The following is a 16,833-nucleotide window of genomic DNA, read 5'->3' as shown; positions in this document are numbered from 1 at the left end:
GTTTTGGTGCAAAGTCAACTAATTTTAAATGTTTTCGTTGTGGGAACATAGACCACTTAGCCAATGCAAAAGATTGTCCTGGATGGAAAACAACGTGTTCCATATGTAAAAGAAGAGGTCATTTCACAAAATGTTGCAGGTCAAATAGGACGCAAAAGAAGGTGCGAGTGGTAGATATTTATGAGTCAGAACAAGTAGAATTGGTTGTGAGTCAAATAAATGCTGTTGGGATTGATGGGCCCATGGAAAAAGTATTTATTGATGAATGTTCTGTGAACATATTATTTGATTCAGGTGCCAAGATTACCTTGATACCTAGATTGTTCTTCGAAAAGTACTTAATGAACAAAGTTAAACTACTTAAGCCAGACATTATTCCCAGGGGATATGGTGGTCAAATCATTAACCTGTTAGGCTACTTTGTTGGTACCATTGACTTCAAAGGCAGAGTCACAGCTGGCAAAATGTATGTTTCCATGAAGGGAGATTCCCTTATCAGTTGGGAACATCAAAGAGATCTTGGGGTGTACCTAGATCCCAATCAGTCTCCTTCAGTGTGTTTGAGGGATCCTCCTCTTAGTATAGAGGTGGTCTCAGATCATAGTGATTGGGCCAAGAAATATCTAGGTGTTTTTTCAAAAGAACTAGGGTGTCTTAAGAAATATTTGCATGTAATAAAATTAAAACAAAACTCTGTTCCTATTGTAGCTAAAGTGAGAAATGTTCCGCTTTTGGTTCGTGACAAAATGAAAGCTGAACTGGATAAACTAAAGAGGAATGGTGTGATAGAAGAGGTTGAAGGTACAGAATGGGTCTCTCCGGTGGTGATGGTTCGGAAGGCCAATGGCGAGGCAAGATTATGTATTGATATGAGAGAGTTAAACAAGGCAGTGATAGTTGATCACTATCCCCTACCAAATATTACTGAAATATCGTCTTCATTAGGTGGTGCTCCTCATTTTTCTACATTGGATCTTTCCTCCGCCTATCATCAGGATAGACTACATCCATCTTGTCAAGAGTACACGACCTTTATCACTCCCTTTGGGACCTTTAAATTTCTTAGGATGCCTTTCGGCTTAATATCAGCTGCCTCGATGTTCCAGAGAGAGATGGAGGGTATTTTAGATGGCTTAGGTGGAGTTAAGGTTTACCAAGATGATATTTTGGTTCATGGCATAAATCTCAAAGAACACGATGACAGAGTGTGTGCAGTTTTAGACAGGTTGCAAGACGCAGGGCTCACCCTTAGATTGGATAAGTGCAAACTGGGGGTAGAAACTATTGAATATCTTGGGCATCTAGTTTCAGGCTCAGGTATCAAACCTAAACCCTCGCTGGTGGAAGCCATTTCCAACCTTAAATACCCTAGCAGTAAAGATGAACTAGTCAAGTTTCTTGGAATGGCAGAGTTTTATAATAAGTTTGTTCCAGCGTTTGCCCAGCAAACAGAAAAGATGAGTGGTTTATTAAAAAAGGGACAGGAATTTGTCTGGGATAAGGGTTGTTGTGAGGAGTACGATCACATAAAAAATTGTCTTTATCATGCTCAAAATCTTGCTAGCTTTGATCAAACAAAAGACTCTTATATCATAACAGACGCCAGCTGCAAAGGTATTGGAGCTGTTCTTTTACAAAAAGGGGAGAAAGGTGACAATACCATTCTTTTCATTTCGAGACCGTTAAGGGGCGCTGAGAGCAGTTATTCAGTAGTGGAAAAGGAAGCCCTAGCTGTTTACTGGGCTGTTCACAAGTTAAAAAAATTTGTGAGAGAAAAAGATTTTCTATCATTTCAGATCACAAACCTCTTAAGGAAGTTTTTGAGAAAAAGGGGATTGATTGCATCTGACACAGGATAAGAAAATGGGTTGTCGTCTTGCAAGATTTTGAATTTAGTGTGACTTATTTACCTGGTTCAAACAACATTTTAGCTGACTGCTTATCTAGACTCACGGGTGATACTATTTCTGAACAACATGACAATTTTTCCTTTTGTAGTGAGGACTTGTCAGAAAATTTAAAAGTAGGTGCAGTCACGGAGGGTGTCATTACAGAGGATGAATGGATCAATGAATTGAGTTCTGATGCTGACCTTCAACATGTCATAGGATATGTACGTAATGGTTGGTGTCAAAAGAAGGACTGTAATGAAAGGATCAAGAGTTTCTGGTGTGTCAAAGATCAATTGTCCGTGCTAGATGGTCTCTTAGTGAGGTGTAGCAGACTTGTTCCTCCTGTTAAGTTAAGACATAAAATTGTGGAAAATGCTCATTCCAGTCATATGGTGTAGTGGCTGGATTTTCCGCTTAGATGAGATCAGCCCCCAGGGGCCCCTATGACCCAGCCAAAACGTACTCACCTTCCCTCCTTAGATCGTATTCACAATGGATAGATATACAGATATATATATATATAGGTCGCACCTAAGGATGGGGAATGACAATATACATGTATAGATTTTCTACAATATCTTATTCACATCAGTTGGTCTCGCGGCCACCCTGACCCAGACCATTCTACCCTAGGGCAGATATGACACACAATCCGGTGCGTCTACACATGGGCCTGCAGAACCCGATGCTCCCTTTTCCAAACGGTTCGCAATCCGGCAAACCTACACGCCAGTCTCCTTCCTGGCGCTCTCACTTATTCAAGCCACAATCTTGTGGGTATCTACGCTGGTCTCCCACCCAACGCTCTCACTAACGCCGCATATCAACGACGACCACATTCCTATGAACAGTCATCAGGATAATGTCTCAGTTACCTACTCGGGATAAAACTATAATAATGACTTTTGATACGGTTCCCAAATTATATAATGTATCTCCTATTCTTGGCATCAAAGGTCCACTCACTTCCTCTTTGTTCGATCACCATCTACCTGATCGGGATTTCACATCCGTTCACATAAACAATTCTCAACTAGAAGTTGCATTTACCGAGATTGAACAGGAACACGAGGCACACGATAATTCTATAAGAATTAGGATATTTATTGACAATAGACACAAATCACATTACTATGCAACATAATTTCTGCAAAGAAAAGGTAAAGATTAGAGTGGGAAAAGGACGGAGGTCACCTGGTTAATATGAAGTCTGGACTCAGCAGTCATCTAGGTTCCCTTCTCGTCTCTGTGTCCTGGCTCGCCTTGCAGTCACACCCCAGCCGTCACAAGTACACGTCTGCACCGCTAGGCTCAACCTCGTCTGCTTCCCTCCAGGGCACCGGAACCTTGCTGGTTATTAGCTACCGTCTCTCTCTCTCTCTGTATCAGTGCGCTCCGCGCTAATTCTCCTTCAGTCTTTCTCAGAGAGTTTCGGTCTTAAATCTTTCTCGGACTTCAAAGATGGCGACTGTCCGCCATGAGATAATTAATGGCAGAGATGCTAACGGCTAGATGCCGCCTACGGACTAACTAACAAACTGACTAACACCTTCGCTAATATCAAAGCCCGTTCCTTCATGGAAAGCTACGGCCAGTAACCTGCCGCCCACCAAATTCTTGTACCTCCCCGTACCAAGGACACGTTCCCAGCCGGCCGGCCTGAAGTTGTGTCTTCGGAGTGGAGAAAAATACATTCCTTCGATAAGGGCCAGCTTGAGCCGGTTCTCTCCAAGCGAACAACAGCTTAAAACTAAACATTACACTTCACCTAGAAAGCCTTCTCGAGCTACCGGGCAGAAAGCAAAATGGAGTCTGTCTCGTTTAAGGCCTACGGAGCCCACAATATGCGTAACTCCATGGAAAATATCCTAGCATGTTAGCAAATGGGCAAATCATGACTAATACTTATATATCTATCGCCTAACTTAAATTCATAAGCCCTACATTAAGGAAAGTGACACGAAAATGCCCTAATATATGTAAAACAGGGGCCCTGTCTATAGTCCTAATCCCTATGCTATGGGGGTGATAGGCTGGAGTCACTCTCCATCATTCTCCCTCTCAAAAGAGCCAGAAAAGGGCAGCCATTACATTACACCCCTTGACTCCAGTCTATTAACCACAAACTAAATGGAACTAACATCAGTAGAAGAATAATAGGAAACAAAATTAACTGATCTATGTCTCTTACCAAATCTAAAAAATTGAAGCAGGGAAGGGATGCACTGAATAAAGCAGCAAATAGCTATCAAGACACAAATAGCAACAATAACTCCCCCTAAAATCTGTCGTAAGGAATGCAAGTCAGGCAGCCAATTAAAGAGCCAGTCAAATAAACCCTGATCTATATGTTGTCTAATTTCTGCAGTCAAGTCGTGGAGTTTGTCAATATGGGATTGGATAGATTTAGAATGGTCAGACAAATTAAAACAGCATAGACCTTCAAAATCAGAACATTCGTGTCCATGTTTCAACAAAAGATAATCAATAGCAGCTCTATTTTGTAAAATAGCTCTACGTTCGCCTTGGGCATCTAATAAAAGATCAGATAAAACAGTAGATGTCTGATTGATGGACTTAACCATCCAACAGGCCATCTTGCCGATTGTCTTGGCATTATAAACAGCCAATGCAGGCACTCCAATAATAGAAAAAGCTAAACCAAGGTATTCTGATTTAGAATAGAGGTGAACAGAGGAATCGCAATCTTCATGCAATGACATTGAATCACGTACAATACGGGAATGTGAAGTAGGATGTGAGGAAAACATTAATAGGCTCAATCTAGTGATGGCACATGGGCCACCAGAAATATTCGCAGGAATATAGGGCCAAGACAAATTCCCGCAGGAAAACAGCCATCCAGCTGGCAGCAACATTGAACGATAATGACTAGGGGCAACTAATAAACGTTGACATGTCATGTTGTTTTTTACAGAAAGACATGAGTTCGGAAATCTCTTTAAACACAGCAATCGTTGATGAGCTGAAAAAGAAGTAGCAGCCTGTATCTTCAATTTTAAACATTCAGTAATAGCCTTAGGGTCACGTCATTATAAAGCATAGATCTCCAGGGGTAATATTAAAAGTAGTGATTCGGGAATGAATAGGGATATCAAGGTCTGGAAGAGCAGTACATGAGGGACAAAATTCATGGGCCGCAAAGTCGCCCAGAATAACATTTGGTCGGGCATTCGAGATATTAAAAATATGTCGCAAAGTCTCGGTAGATGCAGGGACAGCAACCAAACAGGTCGCTAAAATGTCAGTGACAGATTTCATTGGGGTAAGACAGAAATGCGGAGAGTTCGTCACCCGCTTTGCGAGTGTAATCCAAAAGTTGGAGGAGGCGGCCCACGCGGACCGCGGAACTCGGACTATCCCATCAACCGGCGTCGGTGGATCCTCTCCTCTCCCGGCGTAGCAGGCCAAAAGGAGTCCAGCGCCGACACATCCTGCAGCAGCAGTCCAGAGAATGATCTGAAAGAATACAAACACAGGCCTTAATCATTCTCGTAAGTAACATTTATCAGCTGGGACAGCTTCCCAGCCCTCTTTCCCTGGCTTCATCACCAAAACGGTGTTGTCATGACCGGTCGCAATAATATCAGCCTGTTCAGGAGGATTTTTAGGCGATTGCACCCATATCTTAGCTCCAGGAAGATCAGATGATCCGAAGCCTTTTTGTCCTCGCACAGTTAGCAACGTTGGGGCAGAGCCTTTTTTGATCTCACCACTGAAGACAGGCATAATCAGTAACTGAGCAACACGGTCAGACTTTTTAATAAACAAGTCAGTCTCACTGCTATTAAGCAGGAGAACCTTAATCTCTCCCTGATAGTCACTCTCAATTACTCCTCCGAGCACTTGTACACCTTTCAGGGCCAGGCCAGATCTAGGGGCAATTAATCCAAAACTACCGGCAGGTATACAGACACCAATGCCAGTTTCAACAATGATTCGATCTTTTCCTGGAAATTTCGCATCATTTAAAGCATGCAGGTCGAGGCCTGCGGAACCTGGGGTCGCTCTACATGGAGCCAAAGCACTGGGGGTAATTTCCCAATACATGACAGTGTTCGATAAAGAATTAGGTTTCACATCAACATTTGGAGGAAACAAACGCATTAAAGGGGATTCAGCATGTAACAAAGGGCGATTATTCAAGATCAATAAAGCTTGAAACAGGACATCCCTCCACTGGCTGTAACGGTCATCAGTCAACTTGCGCAACTGTTCTTTCAACAAACCATTCATTCTCTCAATCAGTCCTGAAGCTTGTGGGTAATACGGAATGTGGAACACCCAATCAATATTATTTTCCGCACAGAATTCCTGCACCAATCTTCCACGAAAGTGGGATGCATTATCAGATTGAATTTGGAATGGGACACCATAGTACAGAATAAGTAGCTCCAGGGTCTTAATGGTATTCACTTGGGTAGCGTTCTTACTAGGGAAAGCGACCAAAAGGCCACTATTAGTGTCAACCACTGTACAGATATATTGACAATTTCTGCTCATAGGGAGCGGACCAATATAGTCAATCTGCCAAATTTGAGCGGGCAATTTACCTCGATGTAAGTGGCCTCGAACAATCTGAGGCACCTCCTTTTTCCTAGAATGCTGACAAATGGGACAATGTAGAATGACATCTTTTATTAAAGAAAAAGGAATATGAATTCCTCTATCGGCAGCCCACCTGCTAGTGGCTTTTTCTCCAAAATGTCCTGCTTTCTGATGGGCCCACTTCGCCAATCCCGCCAAATCAGAATCCTGCATGTCCACCACTGCCTCAGCAATTTTAGACTTTTCATCTGCAATGTTATGGAAAAATTTGTCAAGGGAGTCATTCGGAGTGTGAGCATCCACGTGAAAGATTGTTACAGTACTCTGCGGGAGCAACTCCCAAATTTCTTGCCACAATTCCTTACCCCACAATTCTTTTGAATGCAGTTCCCAATTATGAGAATGCCATGTTGGTAACCATACCGCCAGTCCGTTCGCAGTGGACCAGGAATCAGTGAAAATATGACATGTGCCAGGTAGTTCCTGTTTCAAAACTTGGTAAACAGCATAGAGTTCAGCATACTGACTACTCTTACCATCTCCAGTTGTACTCAACAATTTCTGCGTGATCGGGTTAAACGAAACAGCTTTCCAATGTCTTTTGTCACCAATGAACTTCGCTGAACCATCCGTAAACCACACATGTTTTCTATCCTCCACGGACAGATCATCAAATGATTTACCCCACTTAACGGGAGACTCCTGCACCACGGGAACCGAACACTCACTTTCAGTCTCATTGGAGGGCGCCTGCGCCACTCGCTCATGTAAAACCGCCACACCTTTCGGACCCACACGTGCCCTGTCCTGAATGTACCATTTCCATTTAATCACACTAGCCTCCTGAGCATGTCCAATTCGATGGGACTTCGGTGAACTCAAAACCCACTGCATAATAGGAATTTCGGGACTCAAAATCACAGCATGGCCTAGGGTCAGTTGCTCGGTATCCACCAGAGCCCAATAACAAGCAAGTAACTGTTTTTCAAAGGGTGAGTAACGCTCACCAGCCTCGGGTAACTTTTTGGTCCAAAAACCTAATGGCACTTTTTGTCTGCCCTGCTTTTGCCACAGGCTCCAATTGGCATACAGGCCTTCCACGGACACATTCAAATCCACATCACCTTCACTCACGGGCCACAAATCCAAGGCATACTGAATAGCTTCTTTAGCCAAATTAAAAGCATTCTGTTGAGGCTCACCCCATTCAAACGCATTCTTTTTACGAGTGACTCGATACAGTGGAGCCAAGATCTGACTCAAATGGGGAATATGCTGACGCCAAAATCCAAACAAACCAATAAAGCATTGAGCCTCTTTCCTGTTTCTGGGAACTGCAAAATCAAGTATTTTTCGCTTTACCTGTGGGATCACTTCTCTGTGACCTTCATGCCAATTAATACCTAAAAATTTCACATTCTGGGATGGAGATTGTAATTTGTCGGGATTAATTTCCCAGCCTTTCGCTCGCAAACAGTCGATGATCTGATCTAAATGGGACTGTACCTGGTCTTGCGTTTCACCTTGAATCAAAATGTCGTCAATATAATGACAGACCTGAACTCGTGGATTCGTGGGCACTTCAGACAAATGCTCTGCCACCAGCCGGTGACAGATCGTAGGACTGTGTACATAGCCTTGAGGAAGACTCCGGAACGTCATTTGACGTCCATTCCATGTAAAACTGAACTGTTCCTGACATTCGGGGCAATCAGGATTGAAAAGAAGGCATTAGCAATGTCAATAGAAGCATACCATGTACCTGGATGCTTTTGAATTCTCTGAATCAGCGTGACAATGTCAAGCACTGCAACAGTCAATTTAGGTGTGTTTTTATTCAATTCTCGATAATCAACAGTCATGCGCCAAGAATTGTCACTTTTGCGCACAGGCCAAACGGGATTATTCCAAGCAGATGTGACCGGAGTTATGACTCCCGCGTCAACCAAATCCTGAATTGTAGCAGTAATCTCCTCATGACCACCTGGGATACGATATTGCTTTTGAGAAATCACTTTCGTGGCTAAAGGGATTTTAATAGGTGGCATGCGTAAGCGGCCAACCCGTACGGGTCTGGTCGAAATGTACTGTCTAGTTCCAAATTGATAACAACCATCATCCAAATGCAAAGTCATTCCTTTCAAAATGTCAATTCCAATTATGAATTCCAAAAGTGGTACAACCAACACAGAGTATTCTCTACGAGGAATCCTACCAATTTTAATTTCGAGTGCAGTTTGAACTGCGGGTGTCTCTTTACCACCCAAACCAGTAATCGTAAAAGACTGTCCATGACATTTTTTCGACTTACCATGAATTAAAGTGGCCTCCGCCCCAGTATCAACTAATGCTCGGGCCCTTTGGATATTACGATGTTTCCAAAAAATCTCAATATCTACATAGGGTCTGTTATCTCTGTGAGCCCACTTGTGTACCGGAGCTTGACCTATTTCCGAGTCATTTTTCCTGCGTTCCGTCAACCAAGACAAATCAGGGTAAATGCTCTCAGTTTTCTTTGGTATCAAAATATCTTGTTCATATCCGTCTCCAGTACGAAACGGATTAGTGTCATGTTCAAAAAGTTGTGAATTACGGTCAGAAAGTCTGTTACGATCCTCTCTCTTTCTCATGTCAGGGGAATAACTCCTTTCATCTTTTCGTCTGTTGGGAACACGATCATCTCTTCCCCTCTCACGGTCATCCTCTCTCCCCCTCCCGTCATTACGATGAGGGGATCCATCACGTTCATAACGCCGATCATCACGGCGATCAGAATTCACACGTTGCCTCTCATCACCACTGTCATCCGAACCATTGTCATACTCATTCTTTCGCACACGACGGGCACCCTCCTTTCGATCCAAACCACGCTTACGAAACATGTCCCATAAGCGATTATTAGGCTCACCGTCAATGTCTTCCCTTTTGACACCATCAGCAATGAGAGCAAGAAACATGTCACGTCTAGAGAACTTATAGTCCCCACCAGTACGACCCTCAGGTCGAGATTGTCTTTCAGGTTTAAACCATTCACCCAGCTCACCAAGCTGACGAACAGACTCAAGCACAGCAGACAAAGGATTGCCAGTTTGGTTAATCAATAATGTCATCATGACCTGCTTGTAAGCAACAGGAGAAGAACGGATAATGCGATTGCGCACAGAAGATGTTAAAAGACCATCCAATAACCTATCAGCAGTACTAAGAAAGATAGCCGTTTTCATGACTTCCTCCTTTAAACGTTGCGACGCATCGCGCAAAGTGTACCACGGTTTCTCATCAGTGGGCCAATCAGATTCAGTTGGATATTTATGATTACAGCCGTCAGACGCAAGCTGGAGCAAAGTAATTTGACCAGCACCATTATAGTTTCGAAAATGATCCTGAATCGTAGAATCAGAACTTAAAGAGCAAAATCGTAAGCAATCAACAGCATCGAGCATAATACCGGCAGCGCCAAGTTCATAAAGACGCACCATCCAGGTAAGCAAGGCCTCACCAGGCCGTTGTCGAAATCGTTGTAAAATGTCACTAACCTCCTGCTGAGTAAAATCTTCAATACAATCCAGAGCTATACCAGCCGGGTTACCAGGGGCTTGTTGTAATTTTCGTCGAAAAACAGGGTGAGCAGAAACTTCAGGAAGAGCTTCCGAGGAAGCCCGCATCTTAGATTTAATAGCACAATCATGGCAAGCTACGTCATCCGAACGGGAAGAACGAGCACGGTCGTTGTCAGGACCTATATCAGTACATGAAGCAGATTTACAATCACGTCCGGAGCGAGAAGACTCGCGGTTGTCACCCTCCTCTGCCGAGGAGTCAGAAGTATGAGAATCCCAGATATTACCGTCCCACTCATCGGGGTTCCAATCCATTCCAGCTTTCGCTACAACCATACGCACTTTGCGTGTAGATACACGACCACGACGGTGTTTATACTTATATCGTGCAATACGGACCGCAGCTCTTTCGGCAATGGTCTGATATGTTTCAAGTTTGTCGGCAAGCAATTTATTTTGACAACGCAACAGAGTATGTGCATTTTGTAATTCAACACACTGTCCTTCCATATCTTTAAACTGCTTCTGTAGCTGAACAAACTTCTCATGCAATTTTCTGTATGCATTAAGAACAATCCAACCTCTGCGTCCTAAAATAGGAAGCTCATCACCCTTCACTACTGGCGCTTTCTGCAAGCACGATACCACATCGGCAGGCTCCGCCTGCTCCAAGCATGAAGACCAATTTTCACTCAAACCAGTAGAATCGGCCCACTCACGGGCCAAGGCCTCATAAGGGGTACATTTCCAGCCGGGAATCTGAATCGGTAATTTGAAAACCGACGATGATTTTTTCGCAAACATATTAACACAAGAAATTATATACACAACTATAAACAAAAAAATGTTTATACGTACAAGCCGAGCGCAAACCAACAAGATTAAAACAACACAATGCACACAGGCTTCGTAAACAGTTCGTGACGCCAGATGTAATGGCTGGATTTTCCGCTTAGATGAGATCAGCCCCCAGGGGCCCCTATGACCCAGCCAAAACGTACTCACCTTCCCTCCTTAGATCGTATTCACAATGGATAGATATACAGATATATATATATATAGGTCGCACCTAAGGATGGGGAATGACAATATACATGTATAGATTTTCTACAATATCTTATTCACATCAGTTGGTCTCGCGGCCACCCTGACCCAGACCGTTCTACCCTAGGGCAGATATGACACACAATCCGGTGCGTCTACACATGGGCCTGCAGAACCCGATGCTCCCTTTTCCAAACGGTTCGCAACCCGGCAAACCTACACGCCAGTCTCCTTCCTGGCGCTCTCACTTATTCAAGCCACAATCTTGTGGGTATCTACGCTGGTCTCCCACCCAACGCTCTCACTAACGCCGCATATCAACGACGACCACATTCCTATGAACAGTCATCAGGATAATGTCTCAGTTACCTACTCGGGATAAAACTATAATAATGACTTTTGATACGGTTCCCAAATTATATAATGTACCTCCTATTCTTGGCATCAAAGGTCCACTCACTTCCTCTTTGTTCGATCACCATCTACCTGATCGGGATTTCACATCCGTTCACATAAACAATTCTCAACTAGAAGTTGCATTTACCGAGATTGAACAGGAACACGAGGCACACGATAATTCTATAAGAATTAGGATATTTATTGACAATAGACACAAATCACATTACTATGCAACATAATTTCTGCAAAGAAAAGGTAAAGATTAGAGTGGGAAAAGGACGGAGGTCACCTGGTTAATATGAAGTCTGGACTCAGCAGTCATCTAGGTTCCCTTCTCGTCTCTGTGTCCTGGCTCGCCTTGCAGTCACACCCCAGCCGTCACAAGTACACGTCTGCACCGCTAGGCTCAACCTCGTCTGCTTCCCTCCAGGGCACCGGAACCTTGCTGGTTATTAGCTACCGTCTCTCTCTCTCTCTGTATCAGTGCGCTCCGCGCTAATTCTCCTTCAGTCTTTCTCAGAGAGTTTCGGTCTTAAATCTTCCTCGGACTTCAAAGATGGCGACTGTCCGCCATGAGATAATTAATGGCAGAGATGCTAACGGCTAGATGCCGCCTACGGACTAACTAACAAACTGACTAACACCTTCGCTAATATCAAAGCCCGTTCCTTCATGGAAAGCTACGGCCAGTAACCTGCCGCCCACCAAATTCTTGTACCTCCCCGTACCAAGGACACGTTCCCAGCCGGCCGGCCTGAAGTTGTGTCTTCGGAGTGGAGAAAAATACATTCCTTCGATAAGGGCCAGCTTGAGCCGGTTCTCTCCAAGCGAACAACAGCTTAAAACTAAACATTACACTTCACCTAGAAAGCCTTCTCGAGCTACCGGGCAGAAAGCAAAATGGAGTCTGTCTCGTTTAAGGCCTACGGAGCCCACAATATGCGTAACTCCATGGAAAATATCCTAGCATGTTAGCAAATGGGCAAATCATGACTAATACTTATATATCTATCCCCTAACTTAAATTCATAAGCCCTACATTAAGGAAAGTGACACGAAAATGCCCTAATATATGTAAGACAGGGGCCCTGTCTATAGTCCTAATCCCTATGCTATGGGGGTGATAGGCTGGAGTCACTCTCCATCATTCTCCCTCTCAAAAGAGCCAGAAAAGGGCAGCCATTACATATGGGTATTGCCAAAACCAAGACAAGAGTCAGGGAAGTTTATTGGTGGCCTGCCATGGACACTGAAATTGAAAGGATGGTGCGGGATTGTCCACAGTGTTCTATGAGTGATAAGATACTGAAATGTAGAACACAGCCCATGGTAATCAGGAAACAGTCTACAGGCCCATGTGTGGATGTTTCTTTAGATATTCTGGATCCTGTCAAAGTAAGTAGCCAGGACAAGTATGTGATTGTTTGTGTAGACATGTTTTCTAGGTGGCCGTTTATCAAAATTGTGAATAAGGTGGATTCTTCTTCTGTAGTTACTTTCTTGGATGAACTGTTTGCAAGTGAAGGTTTACCAAACTCAGTCCTCACTGATAATGGTGTGCAGTTCACCTCTGGTCTTTTTGAGAGTTTTCTAAATGAGAGAAGCATTATTCACAAGCGTGCCTCTGTGTATCATCCAGAAAGTAACGGAGTAGTGGAGAGGTTTATCAAGGTCCTGAAAGAGACCATGTAGTTAGCCCTTGTTTCGAGTTACAATTGGGAGGAAGCTTTTAAAAAGAAGGTATGTGAATATAGATTCACTACACATTCCTCCACAGGAGTCTCACTTTTTAGTTTATTCAAGGGAAGGTCAGCCTGCACTTCGTTAAAACTGTCTTGGGTTGCTATGAAGCTCGGTGGTCATGAAAGTCACAGGTTTGATTGGAAAGAGAAAGAGATGGAAAGAGTGGTTAAGAGGAAGAGCAAGTATGATATAAGGAAAGCGGTGAAGAAAACTGTGGTGAGACTGGGAGACATAGTGAGAATTAGACTGCTTGAGAGAAAGTTTGGTATCTCTAAATTCAGTCAACCAATAAAAGTTATAAAGCTGTTAGATAATGCGGTTAGGACACAAGATCACAAGGTGTGGAATCTCAGTAGAGTGGTAATGTGTCGCACAAACAATGGAGAAAAAGAGGTTTCTGGTGCTTCCTCCATTCCTTCAATGTCTGTTGCTTCTTCCATTCCTTCAACTTCTGGTATGGTGAGAAGATCTACAAGGGAAAGATTTGTTCCTTCTCGCTTTATTGATTATAGTTCTACTTAAAGTATCATATTGTATACTTTTTTGTTTAATGTTATTGATAAGAGGGAGGTGCTGTGGTATCCTGTACCTTTTATCTGCATGCACTTATTATTCCATTGTAGAATGTACTTAAGTTAGAATGTCTAACCTGGAGAGTGTCAGTTACCTGCTGGACTCTGGAGGATGAGGTCTCAAGTTTATGACATACAATAAACTACTTCTGGTTACATCCCTGCCTTCCTGTTCTTCATTCATATGTACAATACTACACAGTGCTTCAGAGGGTGTGCGATTTTCCTGTTTCTCTATCGGGAGCCAGCCTAATTTTGTTATTGTAGGGGTAATGTGGTTATGACGACGGTTTCCTGTTGTAAGCTTGACTGCTGCACGTAGTGTGGCCTTCATGGGGGCCAGGTGAGATTTTGTGTTGAGAGCACTATGGATTGAACCACTATTTTGAGGTCCTTCTCCGGGATGAAGGGTTTGACGTTTTTAATTAGCTTGAGGTTATACATTGCATTTCGCACTGTGGAATTCATGATTCATCATGTTCAGATTCTTGTCAAGTGTGATTCATAGAGATTTCAAAGAGTTTCTTAAGTTGGCATTGCTGCCTAGGGCATCAAAGTGTGAAATCAATTCTTGGATTTAGGGTGGGTGGTTAAGGAATTCTGTCTTCAGTGCGTTGAGTTTTAAATGGTTTGCGGCTAGACAGTGTTGTACAGCTCTTCGTGTTTTGTTTAGCTGGTAGATGTTGTGTGAAGAGGTTTTTGAGTAGAGTTGTATGCCATCTGTATATAAGTGGTAAAAAAAGATTAGCCTGTTTTAGAATTGTGGTTAGGTGCTCCATGTAGAGACTGAATAGGATAGGTGATAAAACCTCCTTGGGGGACTCCTTGGTGTAAGGTGGAAGGTTTAGAGCACAAGTCTTTCGGTTTTACTACTTGTGTTCGGTTGTTGAGGTAAGAGGTGAACCACGTAAGAATGGTGCTCTCTATGCCCATGTGTGTTTAGTAGCGTCATGACTTACTGTGCCAAATGCTGACAACAGGTCCAGCAATATGACAAGGCATGAGATCCCTGTATCCATCGTCTTCAAGATGTTGTCTATTATATTGAGTATAGTCGTTTCGGTGCTGTGTCTTGATACAGAACCTGACTGGAGGCTGTTGATTAGACTACGGTTACTTATGTGTTGGTTGTTACAGCCCGAAAGTTGTTCAGGTCCCTAGGGTTGGCACCTGCTTTTTTGAGGAGTGGCGTGACTTGACATAGTTTTAGGCAGTCTTGTACTGATTCCTGAGATAGGGAGGCACGATTATTTTGGCTAGGAGAGCTAAGAGTTGCTTGTGTTCCTTGACTATTGTTGAGGGTAGTGGATCAGCGATGAGGGAAGTGGAATTTAGCTCGGAGATGTTTTTTATGAGGTCAGCTTCTGGGAAGGTTCGGAATTTTTGCCACAATTCATTAGTCTTCAGTGGTAGGTGGCCATGGTGTTTGAGAACTATATTACCCTTGGCTATTTGAGTTACTTGTTTGGCTGTGTCGGGATTAGAACTCTTAATACAATTTTGTTTATTGAGAGACAGTTAAATGTTTTCGATCTCATTAGTGAAGAATTTCACAAAGTCTTCCCAATTGTTTTATTGTGGTCACTTGGCTCTGGCCGTTCAATACGTGGATTTGTTGTTCTATGATGTTGTAGAGTTGTTTGGGGTGGTGCTTTGCCTTATCTAGCTGTGAGAACAAAAGTTTGCTTTTGTTTTGAAGATCAGTTTTTTTTATTTGTTTGTTTTGTTGCCGTACAGTGCTAGGTGTGACAGAGTGGTTTTGCCTCCATATTCTCTCAGCTCATGAGCTTTCTTCTTTCTGTGTTGATTTCTTCATTGAACTATGTGTATGAAGGATTATTCCTAAATCTTTTTAGTTTTCGCAGTGCTACTTGGTTGAGTGTGCCCAATAATGTCTTGTTGTAGAGTGCAGTTAGCTCTTGTACTGTGAGTTTGTCCTTTGCTGGTAGTAAATTAACCCATAGCTTGTTTGTGAGTTTGTTGGTGTATATTTGTTTGATGTCCCTTACTCAGCGTTTTGGTTTCTGAGACTGACATTTGTGTCTGTGAAGTGAGTTACAAGAGGATGATATTGTGGTCAGACCAGTCCACTGGTAAGATGGAATTTAGGGTCAGAGCGTCCACTTTGGATATCATTAAGTCCAAGAAGGCCCCCTTGCCACGGGTTGGGCTATTGCAATGTTGTTCTAATTCAGTGTTTTCTAAAAGAAAGTTGGGATTGGCTATTAAAATGTTGCTGGTGTAATTCCAGTGTATGTTGAAGTTGCCTACAAATATTGTCTTGAGTTCAAGGAGGGGCTGATGTGTTATGAAGTCTGTTAGTTGTTTGTGAAAAAGTTGCTTGTCTCCTGGAGGATGGTAGATGATCTGAAATCTGGTAGTGTGGAGTCTGTTTCACGGAGTTCCATTCCTACGTATTCAAAGAGTAATTGTCAGTTTTGAAAGTGTTTATACGTAATTGAAGAGATCCTACCAATCAATGCATATTATAGAGAGGTTTGGAGGGAGGAGAAGGTCTAACCATGGTGAGGAGTCGCTCAGCCATGTTTCTGTCAGAAAAGTGATGTCTATTTCCTGTGTTAGGATCATTTCCTGTAATTCTGTTGCGTGTTTTTTTGTGGACCTGTAGTTGTGTAGCATACATTTTGTTTGATTTGTTGTTTTCCATGTTTTGATCTAGAGGCTTGGTATAGTGATGAGCTGTTTCGGAATCCTCTTTGGTTTTCGTATTTGGCTTAATCTGAAATTACTCAGATGTACAGGTATTAGAGAGTTCTCTAGCTTACAGCCTTTTGTGGTTGTGGTCTTCTACTACTCAAGAAGGTCCAATTCATCTTAGTTTATCCTGCTCGTTTTTCATTTGGGCCTCTGTATACGGATATGTAGGGGTATGGTTGGCATTGGGGAATTGTGAGTGTTCTGGGGGGTTTGATATGTCACTTTTTGGGCTCTGAGCTCTTGTGCAGAGTTGGGCTTGTTGGCTGTCTGGTTGGTGGGTATCTAGTTAGTTTTGCATGTTAATGTGTTTGTCAAGTTCTTTATTTCTATTGCTAT

Source organism: Lissotriton vulgaris, chromosome 10 (genome assembly GCF_964263255.1).
Source record: "Lissotriton vulgaris chromosome 10, aLisVul1.2, whole genome shotgun sequence".
Lineage (NCBI taxonomy): Eukaryota > Metazoa > Chordata > Amphibia > Caudata > Salamandridae > Lissotriton > Lissotriton vulgaris.
The sequence above is the reverse complement of the archived record's forward strand: the minus strand, read 5'-3'. Positions refer to the sequence as shown.